General features: G+C 31.1%; 2 protein-coding genes across 2 annotated transcripts in view; one reads left to right on the top strand and one right to left on the bottom strand.

Moving 5' to 3' along the window:
- Nucleotides 1–8,550, bottom strand: part of LOC108738542 (ion transport peptide-like) — a 124,197-nt gene extending 115,647 nt beyond the window's left edge. Inside the window, exon 1 of the mRNA XM_018472015.1 lies at nucleotides 8,479–8,550. The gene's annotated coding sequence lies outside the window, so the exon portion shown is untranslated. The remainder of the gene's footprint in view (nucleotides 1–8,478) is intronic.
- LOC108738533 (origin recognition complex subunit 4) overlaps nucleotides 1–9,189 on the top strand; it is a 49,703-nt gene that overhangs the window by 31,809 nt on the left and 8,705 nt on the right. The window lies entirely within an intron of this gene.

Below are 9,189 nucleotides of genomic sequence, written 5' to 3'. Positions count from 1 at the left end.
AAACTAGTGTCTTCACCCTCTCTCTTAATTTAGTATAATTTTCAATAAGAAATATAAATTAAGACAAACGACCTATCCCGAGCCCGAAAATTAGGTTTTTACCTTTTTAATTTTTATAATTAATTTTTATTTATATTTAACAAAAAAACGTTATATTCATAATCACTGCTGTTGATTGGTAAAGTCGACAAGTACATGTATATGACTCCTAGTTTTTCGCCTTAAATCCTTATGTTGGTTGTACCCCTAATACTCTCACCTTCTTTACAGATTCTTTTTATGTTTTTTTTTGTGAGATTTATTTAGTTATCTGAAACTGCTTACGAAACATCCTGTATATGTTTCGCGTACGTAAGTCCAAATGTGTCCAAAGACAATAATGCAAAAAAGTGTTGTAACTACTCCGTTCCTTGCATGTAATTATTGTATCCATGCACCATAGCATCGATCCACCTTCGATTCGGTCGGTAACAAAATCGCGTTCGACATATCAATTAACCGCGTGCCCCTGACGATGATTGGTGACTAACCGACGACGGGCAGTCGACCACTTGTTGCCCGGACTGTCATAGACATTTAATTGATACGCGATTGAGATTTATTTTAACGCGTTGCGTCACTAGCTCGTCTTTTTTTTTTGCTATTGTTATTGCTCGCTTGATATGCAGACGTGCTGTCTTTGCGATTCATTGACTACATTGAACATCATTCGTTATTGGAGGGACCACCAAGATGGTGAATATGCATAAATTAAATTGTGTCGAGGCAAAAAAGACGATTTCGCCTATTGTGTCGTCTCTAATTTATTTCGTGAACGTATACAAGGTCCGAGCAATTATAAAAAGTTTAGAAAAAGTAAATTTGAATTTAAATGAATCTAAAATATCATAAAAGTTTATTACCGGATATAAATTTTTGTTCTCAAAATTCGTTTGGAAAATATTTTTGCGTCTCCAACGGGTTGAATAACTTCAACATTTTCACTATAAAAACGGACAGACAGACACACACGAGTCATTCTATAAGGGTTCCGTTTTTCATTCGGACGGATGGAACTCTAAAGATGTTAATAGTATGTTGTTATAAACTAAGTTCTATCAAAGAAGTTGATGGTAAAAAGTTGGCTAAGATGTTAACAATGTTTCAGATAATAGAAATGATTCAAATTGAAAATAATTGTAAATGTCAAAATAATTTGCTTTAACGAATGCTATGAGTGTTTACAATTATTACAGACAGAAATTCGTATTTTTTATAAATAAATTAAAATTTTGAAATTTGGTGGAAGAACTGGGTACATTAAAGAATTATTTAGTGAATCCTAACTGCTAGTCTGTCACAGGGCTTTTAATGGAAGATTATTAACTACATAAATTTAAAATTTTGTATTATCACGAATAGAAAACGTAGAAATGAAATGTAGTACAACTTAACAGAATTAGCCTATTGGCCCTTAGTAGGTACATTTTTTAATTCTTTTACATCTAAACAATACGGACATCGGGCTCTGAAAATGCAAAAAAAAAACACGTAGCGGTATTTTATGTATAAATGAATTAACTTCAGAAAACTTAATTATCAATTTAGAAAATGAAAGTGAAATTTATAGTGAAACTGACGGTTAAACTTTAGTTTAGACTGACTGAGTTTAAAGACCTTTTTTTATGATTTGCGACACCGATTTCATCCTATATCACTGTTGTCCATGACACGAAAAAAAAAACAAAAGTCAAACAGTACATTAAAATACTTTGTTTGATTTTTCGTCACTGCCCTGCATTAGAAAGGTCATAAAAACGTCTATTTTTAGCATCATCAAGTGGTAAATTATAACTATTGTCAGTTCTTTATTGATTCGTGTAAGTAAGTGTAATTAATATCGCATTTTCAATCCGACCAAGTCGCACAATTTAATTGCAAACAAATGTGTTTGTGTAAATTGCGAAGAGATTCGTTCTTTTTTGGTCCACGATGACACTAACGTGACGTCAGATTTTTACACAATAAATTAGCAAATTGGATTGAAAAGTCAGACCATATATCTAGCGCAATCGTAGAAATTAGTTTCGTATAATTAATATGGATTACATCGTATATAATGTAGGTTAATGCCGCACACAAACTTTTTTTTTTTTTTTGAGGTTGTATTTGAATTTTATTTTATTTTCTGCATTGTCCATGAATTTCCTTATTTTTACTTATAAACTTATTTTTTTATGGGCCTGCAGACAAAATTACTTAAAAAATATACTTATCCTGCATTAGGTTAGGTTTAGTAGCGGTTGGGTAGATTGTGCTACTTTTTTTTCAAATTTCCAATTTTTTATTTTCACCTCATGCGCTTCCACCCTTTCGACCCCACCACAAAATTACCCCAATGTCAATTTCTAAATATAAATTACGAATAATTAGATGTTCTTGATTCAAGGATATTTTGATTAAGAATTCGTACAAAATTGCAAGGACTAGTTAATGAGGCAAACGAGGTAGCTGCCTTCCCTCTTCTAGTTCATGAGTACAGAGAATTTGAACTTAATTTTCTTAATAAATAAGATTTACAAAATATATTTTCGGACAGATTAATAGCTAATTATCCATAGTTTTTAGACTTTTTCTTTTACTAACGCTACAAGGCAAATTTGAATCTAGTACAAGAAAATAATTAAATGGAGTTCTGTGAAATTGAACTAAATAATACAATAAAACCCAAAAATTCCTTATAGAAATTTAAAAAAAAAAAAAACAAAACGCGCTTCTGGCTCTAACTGGCATAACGCGTTTTAAATTTTTAAACGCTTTTATTTGAAAATTTGGGTTTAAATGTTTTATTTATGAAGATACTAAGTCAACAGGAGGTACTTATAGTTATCTAGGTATTGATGATCGTCCAGAATTTTACATAAACAATGACTTAACCAGATTTGCATTTGATTGAGTTACAGTAATATACAATATTCATGCTTAAAAAAACATTTGAAGAAAAATAAATTCTCTATAAAATCAGCCTTAAGTATATCAATTATATGAAAAATATCTAACAAATTCGAAAAAGGTCGTCAAATATAAAGAAAAAAAATTTCGATTTATAATTTCTTTCTTCAAAATTTAAACTTTCAAAACATCTACATTGGATAGTATCATGCCACGCAAATAGCTACAATAATAATGATGATGATATATTGTTTGAATAATAGCAGAAATCGATTGTTTTTAATTTCCGATCACGAATTAATGTATTGTATATACTGACGTTGGAATTTAATAAATTCCGGCGTAGTAAATACACATCATTTGTCTATTAAGAATATTGCCAAAATGTTCTTGGTACATGATACTTTAGTTACAATTATCATGATTACAAATTGGTACTGGAAATTGAGATTTGTTTGATTTGAATTCAAGGAATTTTCGGCAACTGGAGAAACAAAGCAATAAAAAGGTTTAGGATAGATATTTATATCATTTTCATTTTATCAAAATGAAGAAAGCATTATAATTTTATTGAATTTATAATTAGTCGGTAATTGGAATATTGGCCCTATATAATTGAATCTAAGCATACTAATCTTTTGCCCCTGTACATCTATCCCTACAGTTGTACATAGAAAAAATGAAAAAGGAAAATTTACTTAAATATTAAAGCGATATTTACAATTTATCCCACTAGCCCGTTGCTTTGTAAGCGAAAATAATAAAAATTAAAATTTGGACCCGAATTTGGAAAAATAAAATCCCAGCAGATATAAATTTACTAGGTATTTTAGTTGATATTACAAATTAAATTGTAATAATTAAGAAACGAAATAATTTTAAAAAAAAACATGTCAAAATTGAGATTATTACAAGTTATCTAATAAATTCTACTTTTTCTACGGCAAATTCATCATTTACAATCGAAAATTGTAATTTTTACGTTGTCATAAAAATTTGATTTTCTCCTTGTACCGTCCTTACTAATATTGATCATGAATTAAATAAAAATACAAATTATTGTATTTTAATTAATACATACACATCTAAAATACACCAATTGTGCATGTTTTTTTCGGAAAAATTACATTTAGTCAATCATTTTTTAAATCTCTTTGAGTCGGTAACACAATTACGTGAACGAACTGGGATTATAATTGTTTATATGTTGCAGTTGCAAAGTACCTGTAATACACGCATTAGATTTGTATAATTGCATCGTGTATTTAGTAGACAATAGCCAGACCTGCTGCAGATGTTACCTTTTTTTTATACGTCTGTTTAATGTGCGTTGTCCTACGTTTTAACAGCCCGTTAACGGATCTGTATCGGACTCATACGGGTTGCTAATTAATTATTTTATTCATTTTCACAAATGATAGACAGATACCCGTTGCATAATGAACATTGTGCACTTGGTTTTGTAAAATCAGATAATTACTATTCAACACTGTGGTGTGTCTCATTGGGCACATAGGGTAATTGGCAGTTTAATTATGCGATAAACTTGTAAAAGTGCAATCATGCATATGCAACTGTTTAAAGCGGACAAATATACAGGGTGTCTCGCTGTGGGTATGCTCTCTTCAATTAAAATAACGGCAGCTATGTAGCACTTCCGGTTATACCAGAAGTTGACACCAACTTCATTATTTTAAATGGAACACCCTGTATATTATAACAGTTTTGAATTCTACTTATGATTTTTAGGTAGACTTTTATAATCTTTTTCTACTTCTAAACTTTACCGTTTTCAAGATATCAAGTATACACAGTAGAAAGCTGGAGCAACAATATTCTCAGGAACGGTAACTACACCCTCAAGCTTCCCGTCCATGTTTTCAAAGTGGGTTAATTACATACAGGGTGTTAGATATTTAGTGGCGGGTTTGGTTAACTTCAAACAATTGTAAGTCAGTTTTTTCAAATGGTATACCCTGTATATAATTTCATAGCCTTATACAGAATTTTATTGTATTTCGAATGATACTATGGTTCCCTAAACCCATCTGCTCTAGTTTTCAAATTACTTTTTGTTCTTTGTAAAATCAATTAAAACTGTTTATTGTTTTAAGAAGATGATTAGCAGAACTTCAAAACAATTAATATGAGTAAATTATTGTTACTTAAAAACACATACTGACTGATAAATTTTCTTTAATAAATGAAGATTTATCGAGAAAAATTACACCCTCTTTAACGAAAAAGTGATTCTAAACAAACGTTCTCATTTAACTATTTTCAATTAAATAATTAGAAAAAAAGTTACAGAAGAAAAACGAAAAAGATATCGAAAAAGCGATCTTAAATTGTATATAAACAAAATTCCTCACGCTTATACGCAGTTTGTTAATGATGTAGGTAGGTAATTTTTTACTAATTTACATGCAAAAATTAGGTCTAGTCTACTTTTCTATCCAGTCTAATTTGCCTGGACAATTAGGGAAATTCATACAAATACCTTCAGTAATATTTTCAAATAAGTAATACCTAAATAATATAAGCCCAATAAACGTAATAGAAGCTTTCTAGGTGTGTTGCGCATTACTCAAAACATTGTAAGGCTTCGGCTAGTTTAGAAGAACTTTTAGAAAACCAGGTGATATTTTCAAACAGACGCAGTTAAAAGAGCTTACCTATGCCACACGTCCACCAAATTGCATTTTCGCTCGTGGGACATAAAGAAAAAATGTCGACAAAGAAATTTCTGTTATGGCTAAATATTCTGTATATGTAATAAGGTGCAGAATTGCATACCAATGTGTTTATATCCGTTATACAGTAACAGAAACATGCTTTGGTCGTGCCCGTATTTTCAGTTATGTTTTAATTAAAAAACTTTTGAAGCATGATTAAATTTTGCAATGCGAAAGATAAAATAATTCATCTAAAAAAGTTTCTGTCCATCGGGTNTCTAATCTAGGTCTACCTCTACCCCTCCTAACTCCTGTTTCTGCCTCTAATATGTCTCTAACTAGACCTTCATGCCTGAGAAGGTGTCCTACCAACCTATCTCGCCTATTTTTTATTGACTGCCATAGAGTCCTCTGTTCTCCTATTTCTAACACCTCTTCATTTCTAACCATTTCCACCCACATTATCCTCATCATCCGCCTATAACACCACATTTCGAACGCTTCTAACCTTCTCTTTGCCGCCACGTCCATTGTCCATGTTTCGCACCCGTACAACGCCGTGCTTCAAACATACACCTTTAACAACCTTTTTCATATTTCTTAATTAACCGTTCGCGAGCATAGAAGTGACTTCTTTTCATTAAAGGCGACACGACCCTGCGCTGTACTCTGTTTTATATCCCTACTACTCCTTCCATCCTGACTTATCTGACTTCCTAGGTATCTGAAATCAACCACTTTTTCGTCTCCTATCTTTATATTCACTCTTTTCCTACTTTTTCTTCCCTTGCATACCAGTATTTTAGTTTTACTTTTATTTATTTTCAAACAGTACTGATCTGTCAGCACCGCTTCCATTCTATATAAAGCTAAATAATTAATTTAATTGCTAATTATTATTGTAGAATACAAGAATATGAGAAGTGGGTATAATAAATTGATAAATTGCTACAAAACAAACCGTTTTCCCTAAAGCTTCTTTTTGTTTTCTTATTAACCACCCACTTGAAAAAAAGCGAGGAGGTAAAAGGAATCTAAATTATCCTTGAAAATTGATACATTTCCTGCGAAGGACGATGATAATTTTTAGTTTATTTCTGTATATAATAAATTCCGTCTACCGCCGAGTGCACGCGTTACTACATGAAAATGCGTATTCAAATAGCATGTAACCAATTTTCTCCTAATTATATTTTGAATTCAGGATGTATTGACGAAATTATTTTCTCGTTTAGGAACAAGATGTCATCTTGTGTTGCGCGTGCTTAAGGTGCATATCATTCTACAACACACACACCTATAAGGTATACGTCCGTACATACTGTCGTAGATGTATGTATTCACCACATTCCTATAGATAATAACACGTGCTAATAAATGTATAATTGATTTAAGTTCTACGCAGTTTAAAAAACAGTTTTTTTTAACTTACGATACATGCATTTCAAATAGGTAGCAATCTTACGAATATGAATTGAAAAATTACAAAACGTGTCTACATATTCGCTTAATTGCCGTTTGGATACTTTTTCTGTCGGTCTGTTTGTTTGAAGTTAGTAAACCTTAAAAAAACTTCCTTTATGAGTTTTTAATTTATCGTAATGGAAGCTTCTGTAGAATTTATGTTTAGTTTTAATTCATTAATATAAGGATCATCTTCCATATTTGATTGGTGATTTATCGAAAGTACCCACGGCGTACTGATGAGATCAAATAAGATGGGAGGCGGTTTTGATAAGTTACTTTATACGTTCTTATGATTTTGAAAACCTTCTTCAATTTAATTGAACTGGTTTTGTCTGTTTCTTTTGGTTTTACCAAACATAGGCTTCTTCAGGCAGAAGTACCTATTTATTATAGGTTACAAAATTAATTCAAATTAACACCCCATATTCTACACTAAAATAAGGGTTGGGTAATGATACATAATTTTTTAGAACAGATTAAGAGAAGGAGAATTGTTGAATTTAACAACAGACCTTTCTTTAAAATTCGTTGGTTTCTATAAGTTCTAATAAAGTTAATTATATTTATTTTTATTTATATACAATAATACATCTAAAATATTTCAGTTATAACTTGATTGGATAACATGATTTGCGCAAGTTGGATCTGTTTTGTTTTTTACAAAACTATTCCTATGTTCTGAAATACATTTTTTAGAGTTTCTCCCAGTTTGTCCTATGTAGACTTTACTTTCAAGGCCCCACAAGTTAAGTTATAAACTTTCCATTATTTTTTTTATTAATTTTATTTTTCTTTCTTTTTTATAAATTCACTTACTGTGTGAAATTTGTCTAAATAAGTTCTGATGTTATTAATGTTTTATGTGTCTTAACATTTATTTAACAAAAATGTCAAGGAATTTTGTATTTATTTCTTTGATGAGTCGTTACCATTAAACAGGAATTACTCAAAACAATTATTTGGTGCTCGGTGCCTTTCCAATAAACATCATTCATATATTAAGAACAAATATTATCCAATATTATTGTATAGATACAAAACACCCCGTATTATATACCTTACATACCTGAACAAAGCAATTTATATTGTAGTTATTAGACTTAAAACACCTCAAACTATCTTACATAAAAGTAATTTTTCTTTTTTTCGTTCAGTAGTTCGTAGGCATCAACATTTTCGGACAGAAAAGTTATTAGATAATAAAAATGAAAAACCTATGATAAGTTTTTCCTATTCTGGTTAAGCTGTTACGTAATTTATTATTTGAAATTATTTCTCGCATTTGCGTTTTTCTCTTTTTCGCATATTTTACAGTTCTACTACTATTTATTAGGGTTAAACCCAAAACATCCAAAATCAATGTACAGTATATTAAGTATTAAAACAATTTAACAATAAGACTTACCGTCGTCGGCCGTTTGGTGGTGCAAAGAGAAAGATGTTATCAGCGTCGGTTGCAAAAGTGGTTGGTGACTTGGGGGCAGAATTAAGAGCGACGCCGTCGAACGTTGCTAATATACCGACGTCCGCTTCGACGCCAATTAGATAAACTCTAGCGAATATGCGCCTGCGTGAACGCCAACACATTGTACACTTCGAAAGTTTTTCCTTCGGTTACGGAAAATGTTGTTTTCCGAATATCAACTCTACTGCTGTTTGTTCTTCCTCAGTATCCATGTACAGGGTGTCCGAAAATATCTTGGTATATATATATATATGTATCTAACGTCTACAAATTTTACGCTTTTTATATACGTAGGTATCTACTGTGATGGTGCATTAGGACCAGAGATGTGATTTATTTGGAATACTTGCATTTAAAATGCAAATACAAAATAAAAAGTACCTACTTTTAACATTCATTTAAATACGTTTTTGAGCAAAGAATTTTATATTTTACTAGTGACCCGTCCCAGCTTCGCACGGGTGCAATGCTGATACTAAATATATTTTTGTTTTGTTTAGATTATTATCGAAAAGGGGAAATCTTCAAAAGATACCCCCTGAACATACTAAATATACTACAGAATGTCTTTATATACAACATTCACAGTGTTTTTGTCATTAGACAATACAAACCGGCCTCCCGGCCGGTACCGCCGCAACCGCTATGTCC

This window comes from Agrilus planipennis, unplaced genomic scaffold (assembly GCF_000699045.2).
Source record: "Agrilus planipennis isolate EAB-ADULT unplaced genomic scaffold, Apla_2.0 scaffold25, whole genome shotgun sequence".
NCBI classification, from domain to species: Eukaryota; Metazoa; Arthropoda; class Insecta; order Coleoptera; family Buprestidae; genus Agrilus; species Agrilus planipennis.
This window is presented reverse-complemented; position numbering and strand designations above follow the sequence as displayed.